Raw genomic sequence first — 9,104 nt, 5'->3', positions numbered from 1 at the left:
CGGGAGGCGGCGCAGGCCGCGGCGGGGCCTGCAGCGGCCCGCCGACCCCGCGAGACGCCGGAGCGGGCCCCAGAGCGGTTTAGCCTCGAGCTTGGCGCCTGGGGGCGACCGGGGGCGGCCTCCCCGCTACTTACCTGAGAGGAAGATAGCCGGGATCCCGGGGGCCCGGGCCGGACCGCGGAGATGCCCCAAACTGACACGGCCGCCATCTTGGAGACAGTGAGCTCCGGCGGGGGGAGGGGCGGCCAGGCGGCGGAACAGCCGCGGGGGGAGGGGAGCGTCGCGAGGGAACCGCCGCCTGGGGAGGGAGCGGGAACAGCCTGCGCAGGACGGAGGGGAGGAGCCGGGGGCGCGCTGGGGGGGACAGCCGAGAGCGGGAAGAGCGGCGGAACACCAGGAAGGCCCGGAGGGCGGGGCAAGCCAGGAAGGAAGAGCCGCCTGGCAGGTCACGTGGGGCGGGTACAAAAGGCCAAAGCCAAAGCGGGAGGAGGACTTGGCAGGGCTGGAGGCCGGCAGCTGGGGGCTTCTCGCGCTTCTTTTTCGGCTAGATCAGGCAGCTATCAGGGCGAGAAGCGGAGAGATCATCCCCTTTACACAGGGAAACTGAGGGCACGCTCTCCCGGGCGGCTGCTTCGGGCAGTTCGCAAACCTCTTTGCCTTCATCCGGGCTTGCACTGTCCGGGTCTCCCCACAGTGCGAGTTTCCCACGGTTTGGGCGTCCACACCGAGTGCAGAAGTTCCTACCCTTGCCCTGGCCTTTCTGCTCATCGCTCATCCATCCCTGACTCAAAGAGTGAGTCTGGAGAGAAGGGGGAGAGGCAGAAAGTTGGACACCCTGACAGCTTTATAGGAAACAGCACAGGCACCCCTCGGTTCCTGTGACTTGGCCAAGGTCACAGCTACTATGACACGCACCTGCATGTAGAACCTGCCTCTGTTTCCTCCAGTCATGTCACATGCTGATTGCACTTGTCCCCATTTTGGCCAAATCACTAAGTGATGCTTTTCCATGGACTGTGTCCTCTACCTGCGACGTGTTTCTTTTTCTTTTGTCTAGACATCCACTAGAAACTAAGAGATTGGGTCAGACTTGTTCCTCTTATTTTTCTCCTCCTGCCTTCACTGGAAAAAGTTACTGACAAAAGACAAGTTTTAGAAGTGTGTTGCTGTTACCAGACCTTTATCTGCTTTGTGCCTGGTGTTCTAGACTCCCAACCTTATTTACAACTTTGCCTTTTCAGAAAGACCTCCCACTATTTGCTGCCTTAACTTTGATGTTTACTTTCTTTTCTGATCTGTAGTAGTATTTGCTTTCATCATTTCATACTTAATGTGTAGGCTTTATGTATACTATGAGTATTTGCAGATTAATGCTCTTTTTTGGGTACCTTTGCCATCTCCGGAACCTAGCCAGCATGATATGCAAGGATAAGGACTCAAAAACTGCCTCTAGTGAATAAGCATTTGTAGCCACCTCATGCCCTGTCTTGTTACCCCTCATTCTATACTTTCCTATCTTTGTAGTTCTTCTTCACTATAGACTTTCAAAGCTATCCAGTAATTAGTAGCCTGAAAACCTCAGATGAAGGGCCCAACACCCAAGCTCCAGGGTCAGTGACAGACCCTATCAGAAGAGTCTGGTGGAGAAAGATAGAGCCAGATGGCAGATGTCATTCTGGACTCTGAGAATGGACACATACACTTCTTCTTACATTTGTATAACTAAATGACATATTCACAGGTCTTTTAAATTTGAAGCAAATCCGTAGCAAGTTAAAAACCCATCTACAGCTCCAGAAAGAGAATTAATTTGCTTAATTCTTAGGGTTTGTTTGAGATTTTTGTTTAGTTTGTTGGTTTTTTGAGACAATTCTGACAGCTAAACATTGCTTCTTCCTTACACATTTTGTCCTACAAATCCCTGTTCTTAGCTATTTTTAGTAACTGTTTCATGCAGTCCAGATTAGCCCAAACTTCACAGAGTACTTTGTCCTGGTTTCAACAGAAATATTTTAATACATTTACATTTACTATAACAACTGGCATATTTTAAGTTTTTAATTATTTTTATTTTATGTGTATGAGTGTTTTAAATTCATGTATCTTAAGTGTACCCAAGTGTGCAAAGCCTGCAGAGGTCAGAAAAGGGCATCAGATCCCCTGGAACTGGAGTTATGAATGGTCATTAGCTACCATGTGGGTACTGGGAACTTAACCTGGATCCTCTGGAAGACTAGCCAGTGTGCTTAACCACTGGGAGCCCTCTCTCCAACCTTGGAGATGTTTCAATTTATACTTACCTTATTTCTGTTTTATTTTATTCTGGTTCATCCATATTGAATCTTTTGTTCTATCTTGCTTTCTTCGGAATTAATGAAAATATTTCAAATACAGAAGCTGAAGAGATGGCTCAGTGGTTAAGAGTACATGTCACTCTTGCAGAGAATCCAACTTTAGTTCCCAGAACTCTTGTCAGAAAGCTCACAACTACCTCTAATGCCAGTTCCAGGCAATCCAACACCCTCTTCAGGTTTCCAAAGGCACCCATATCATGTGGCATATGTTCACACAGATAGTCACATAAATTAAAATTTAAAAATATTTCAATTACATTAAACCTCTATCAGCTAAGATATTCTTTTACTAATACTGGGAGCTATAACATTCCTTTTGACTTATTACACTCTAGTGTAAATTATTACTTTTATCAATTCCTCAAGAATGCTAAGACTAGAATATTTTGCCTTGTGAACAGAAGTTCTCTGAAGAAGCTATATCTGCAGATCCTCCAGACTATTTGACCTTGGCTAACTAGTCCATGGTGATTGTGGAGAGATAGAATATTGCAGGGCAAAATTATCTTTGGCTATCTTAGAGCCTTTAATGGCCAATTACCTCGAGTTTTGTATCTGATCTAACATTTTTCTAATAGATAAACTTCTCAGATTATATCACTAAGCTTAATGGGCATCTAGCCTCAATCAACTCTAAGAATATTGTAACATCTGACACCCATAAAAGAACTGTCCCCATTTCCTATAGCTGGCTTATCTGGTACCCTTACCACATAATGAATTTAGAACACGTATTAGTTTATGACTTTCTTCTGTTCTCTGACTATAAAAATTCAATATAGACTCTTCCACAGTAGAACATGTTATGGCAACTTGAAGCCATTTTCAGGCCCTATGGTCACACATATTAGACTCAGAATAAATCATTTTCTTACAGCCTTTAAAACAATCATTTTTTGCAGACAGACTCCAGAAATATGAAAAACCAAGATAATATGTCCCCACCAAATCCCACTAGTCCTACAGAAGTGTTCTACAGTGAGAACTACACAGAATAACCCAGTACACAGAAGTTAAAAAAACAATCATAAACATGATCAAAGAATTCAGCGCCTTTAAAGAACATACAAAAACCTCAAAGAAATCAAAGGGGTAGCAGTAAACTCCTGGATGAGGCTCAACAAAATGTAAATACATGACTGAATGAAATGACATAGACAATTCGGGATTTGAAATGATAGGAGAAAGCCTCACCAGCAAAATGAATCAACGAGAAACAGAATATCAAGACGAGATGCTAAAAGTTGAAGAATTGGACTGCTCAAGCAAAGAATAAGAAAAAAATTACAGACACAGGAATGGACTATGCAAGAAATATGGGACACCATGAAAAAAAAATCTACACATCAGAGACATAGAGGAAGGAGAAGACTCTCAAGTCAATGGCATTGACCAGATCTTTATATCCTTTAATAGGATTATAGACAAAAACATCCCTAAATTAAGAAAAGACTTACCCACACAGAATACCAAATAGACAGAACCAGAATAGAAACTCCCCATGGCATATCATAGTAAAAAAAAAACCAAATGTAAAGAACAAAGAGAGAATATTGAAAGCTGCAAGAGAAGAACATAAAAATGAAAAGAGAATCCATCAGAATTACAGATGTCTTTTCAATGCAAATTGTAAAAGCCAGAAGAGCCTGGAATATAGTATTCCAAATTCCAAGTGATCATAGATACCAACCCAGAATACTTTACCCAGCAAAATTGTCTATCATAGATGAAGGGAAATGAAAAGTCTTTGATGATACAAATAGGCTGAAGGAATACTGTCTACCAAACCATCCCTACAGAGAATACTCAAAATAAGAAATTCATCTTACTTTCAAGGATAGACACCACTTTGGGGTGAAAGGATGGAAAAAGATAGTCCAAGCAAATGACATGAAGAAATAAGCAGGTACTGCAATTCTGACAAAATACACTTCAAATAAAAAATCAGAAGAGATAAAGAAGGTCACTTCATTCAATCAAGGCAATACAATCATGAATATACATGCACCAAATTCTGGTGCACCCAATTTCACAAAAACAATACTACTGGACTTCAAGACACAAATTAACCCCAACTCAGTAATAGAAGGTGGCTTCAATACCCCAGTATCTCCAATAGGCTGGTCAACTGAACAAAGAATAAACAGAAAAACATTTTAATTAAATGCTGTACATCAAATGGACCTATCAGACATCTATAAAATATTCCACCCAAACACCAAAGTCACATTCTACTCAGCAGCCCAAGAAAGTTTCTCTAAAGTAAACCACATACTGGGACACAGAACAAACTTGAACAAATAAACAGTTGAAATAATTCCATGTTTTCTATTGGACCACAACACAATAAAGCTTACATTAACAACAAAAGAAGCTTTAGTAACTCCATCAACTCATGGAGCTTAAACAACACACTCCTGAAAGATGAATGGGTCAAAGAAGATATCAAGAAAGGAATAAAAGTATCCCTGTAACTAAATGAAAATAGCTATGACAAATTAAAAGTAGTTCTAGAAGGAAGTTTATACCACTAAGTGCCTACATTTAAAAAAAGCAGAGCACAAATAAATGATTTAATGATATAACTCAAGAATCTGGAAAAGCAAGAACAAACCAAACCCAAATGTAGCAAAGAAGAAATAAAAATCAGAGCAGAAATGAGTGAAATAGAAACAAAGAAAAAAAATACAAAGAATCAGTGACTCTTAAGAACTGGTTATTTGAAAAGATAAATAAGATAGACCCTTAGTCCAATCAACCAAAAGAAAGAGCAAATCCCATTCAACAAAATCAGAAACAGAGGGGTAACATCACAAAGGACACAAAAAGATCTATTATTAGAAAATACTTTAAAAACCTATACTATATTAAATTGGAAAACTTAAAAGAAATGAACCAAAATCTAAATCCAGTGGAACCAGGAAGAAATCAACAGCATAAATGGACCCATAAAAAAGGAAATTGAAACAGTAATACAAAACCTCCCAACTAAAAGAAGCCCAGGCCCAGATGGATTTACAGCAGAACTCTACCAGACATTTAAAGAAAATCTACAACCAATGCTACTTAAAGTATTCAAAGAAATAGAAACAAAGAGAGAACCCTGAACCTCCTACTATGAAGCCTAGTACCTGATTATTCAAAATGATAGAAACAGAGGGAGACCCCCCAAATTCGTTTGATCAGTAAAGAAAAGAAAACTATGGGCCCATATCCTTAATACCATAGATGCAAAATTTCTCAAGAAACTACAAATCACATACAGACACACATCAAAAAGAATATTCACCTTGATAAGTTGACTTTATTCCAGAGATGCAGTGGTGGTTCAATATATGTAAGTCAATAAATATAAATCATATAAATGGACTTAAAGACAAAAATCACATAATCATCTCAATAGACACAGAGAAGACCTTTGACAAAAATCCAACATGTATTCAGGATAAAAGTCCTGGAGGGAATTGGACTAGGGGAATATACCTCAACATAATTAAGGTAATATACAACAAACCCATAACCAACATCATTTGTTTGTTTGTTTGTTTATTTATTTATTTATTTATTTATTTTTGGTCTTTTTGAGACAGGGTTTCCCTGTAGCCCCAGCTGTCTTGGATTCACTATGGAGACAGGCTGGCCTCGAACTCACAGAGATCTGCCTACCTCTTGAGTGCTGGGATTAAAGGTGTGCACCACCAGTCCGGCCACCATTCTAAATGAAGAAAAGCTTGATGCATTCCCATTCATACTCACTCCAGAAATTAAAGGGGAATAATTGGGAAATTGGTCAAATTATCCCTATTTGCACATGATAAGATATTATACATGAGATCCCAAAAATTCCACCAGAAAACGTCTAGAAATAATCAACACTTCCATCAAAGTGGCAGGCTATAAAATCAATTTTAAAAAAGCCTTTCTACATACCAATAGCAAGCAGAGAAAAAGTTCATGAAAACACTCCCATTTATAAGAGCCTAAAAAAAAAAAATCTAGGAATAAACATAACCAAAGATGTTAAAGACTTCTACAATATGTGGTGAGTCAACTGTCCTACTGTTGAGGGAGGCTGTGGAGACCCCACCAGATGGACTTGAACCAGTGCCCAGTCTACAAAGAGGAGGGTCAACTCCTAGGAAACATTTCCTCCATGCTGCCAAGTGAAGCCAGCCATGGTCGAGTAGGACCTTTGACTTATCTTTACATATATGGAACTGGTAAAAGAAAGGAGCCGGGTCCCAAGCCCGTATGACCCCTAAGAAACACATCCTCCTACAACCTGAAGAGTAAAAATAAATTGGTTTATTTGGGCCAACTATATGGTCTTCAACACCCAAAAGGAAAGTATAACCAAAGATTAAAGTGATCAGTATATTTCTTTAAGAGTTCAAGGGATTACACTTCCCAGACATTAGGCTTAAGTTCATATAAAATGTTATTTAGACAGTTATTTCTCATTGATGATTTTGTTTCTAAGCAGAAAGTGCTGTTCCAATATAAGACTTCAAACCTTGGTCTGCAATACTGTAATGCCCACATGTAGCTAAGGGAGATAACCCACTATTCTAAAATGATGGCTAAATTTGTTTTCTCCCCCATCTAGAAGTCTTTGAGAGGGAACTGACACTGATTCTAGCCACTCCTAGAGCTATCAAAGTCCTTGAAAACAAATCCTGAGTCCATCACTCTTGAGTCCAGTCTTGGCAGACAAAAGAAAAATGAGGAGGAACCCAATAGACGGATGCTTTTGGAAGCTCTCGCCAAGAAATTCCAATGGACTCTAATATGAACATTTGAAATTTGTGCTGTTTTGACCTTTTTCTGGTTCTCCATCTAGAACTTGTAATGCTAACTACTCTTGACTTCTCCTTCACATCCCCTATTCACCAGTCAAGGACTTTCTTTTCTCCCTATAAATAAGAGTTATGCAATTTGGAGTCTTTTAGAATGACACACTGAAGGGGGTACCCTAATTGCCTCACCCTGCATCACTGTTCAGCATGGAGAAGCCAGAGCAGTCTGAGTACTGATTCCCCATCAGCAATTTGAGTAACCTCTTCAGAGGATGGTGTGATAAGAATAGGAGGTAGGAATTGGCTAGGCAGTTAGGGTTAAAAACCCCAAAGAAAAGTAGCCAGTTTCTTGGCAAAAAGTCAAAATGTCCTTGGGCCCCTTAGCAACATACCCTGTTCCAAAGACCAGAAATGTCAAAAGTATTTGGGATCTCTTATCTAATCCCTAAAAGATTTTAGGGTTACCGCTTCAGAGGGGTAATGTTAGAGTAGCAAAAAGCCCCACTTAAGAAAGAAAGAAAAAAACAGAAGGAAGGAAGAAAGAGAAGTTGTCAGAAAAAAGTGATGGGGAAATATGGGAAGTGTTGGAGGGGAGAGAGTGGGCGTGGATTTGATCAAAACACCTTATTTTGCATGTATAAAATTCTCAAAGTTCTTTTTTTTTAAAGACTTCTACAATGAAAGCTTCAAATCTTTGAAGAAAGAGATTAAAGAAGACACAAGGAGATGGAAAGACCTCCCATATTCATGGATTGGTAAAATTAATATTTTGAAAATGACCACACTACCAAAAGCAATTTATAGATTCAATGAAATCCCCATCAAAATCTCCATGACACTTTTCACAGAAGTAGAAAGAAAAATACTAAAATTCATATTGTATCACAAAAGACCCCCAATAACTAAAGCAAGAGATATGAAACTATATTACAGAGCTATAGTCATAAAAACAGCATGATACTGGCACATAAACAGACATGTAGATCAATGGAACAAAATAGACCTGAACATGAGTGACCTCAGTCTCAGCCATCTGATGAACACACACTGGAGGGGAGCTGGAGTGATGGCTCAGTGGTTAAGATCACTGACTCCTCTTGCAGAGGACCCAGGTTCTGTTTCTAGCATCCATATCACAGCTAACAGCAGCTGTCTGTAACTCCAGTTCCAGGGGATTCAGTGCCCCCTTCTGACCTCTGTGGGCATTGAATGACATGGGTACACATACATACAGACAATGCACTTATATGCATAAAATAAAAATAATAGAACTTTTTTAAAAAGAGGAAGGACAGCATCTTCAACAAATGTTGCTGGGAAAAATTCGACATGTAGAGAATGAAATTAAACCTATATCTGTCACCTGCACAGAAGTCTACACCAAATGAATCATTAAAGACCTCAATGTGAGGTCTTTTTTAATGTGCCTACATTAAAAAAATCAAAAAGAACACAAATAAATGACTTAACATTGCAACTGAAGACACTTGAAAAGCAACAACAAATGAAACCCAAACTCAGGAGACAAGAAGAAATAACAAAACTCAGAGCAGAAATAAATGAACTAGAAACAAAACAATACAAAGAATCAAGGAATCTAAGAGCTGGTTCTTTGAAAAGATAAACAAGATTGATAGACTGATAGCCTAGTTAACCAAAAGAAAGAAAGAGCATCTTGAAATCAACAAAATCAGAGATGAAAGGGGAAACATCACAATAGACACCAAAAAGATCCAGAACATTATTAGGGAATACTTTAAAAACCTATATGCTACTAAATTTGAAAACCTAAAAGAAATGGACGGATATCTAAAAGCATGGGAACCACCAAAACTAAACCAAGAAGAGATTAACAGCTTAAACAGACCCATAACACAAAAAGAAATTGAAACAATAATACAAAATCTACTGACTAAAGAAAACCCAGGACCAGATGGATTTACAGCAGAATTCT

The 9,104-nt window shown here is 39.5% G+C and overlaps 2 protein-coding genes across 6 annotated transcripts in view; one reads left to right on the top strand and one right to left on the bottom strand.

Moving 5' to 3' along the window:
* Kat6a (lysine acetyltransferase 6A) overlaps positions 1-238 on the bottom strand; it is a 116,691-nt gene extending 116,453 nt beyond the window's left edge. For 4 of the 5 annotated variants that reach the window (XM_017802972.2, XM_029555652.1, XM_029555651.1 and 1 more), the window contains exon 1: positions 135-238. The gene's annotated coding sequence lies outside the window, so the exon portion shown is untranslated. The remainder of the gene's footprint in view (positions 1-134) is intronic. The other variant, XM_008852295.3, reaches the window with a different exon arrangement.
* The window catches only part of Ap3m2 (adaptor related protein complex 3 subunit mu 2), a 117,099-nt gene that overhangs the window by 577 nt on the left and 107,418 nt on the right, over positions 1-9,104 (top strand). The window lies entirely within an intron of this gene.

Source organism: Nannospalax galili, unplaced genomic scaffold (assembly GCF_000622305.1).
Source record: "Nannospalax galili isolate Female #2095 unplaced genomic scaffold, S.galili_v1.0 scaffold366, whole genome shotgun sequence".
Classification (NCBI taxonomy): domain Eukaryota; kingdom Metazoa; phylum Chordata; class Mammalia; order Rodentia; family Spalacidae; genus Nannospalax; species Nannospalax galili.
Note: the sequence above shows the minus strand (reverse complement) of the source record. Positions and strands in the feature narration are given on the sequence as shown.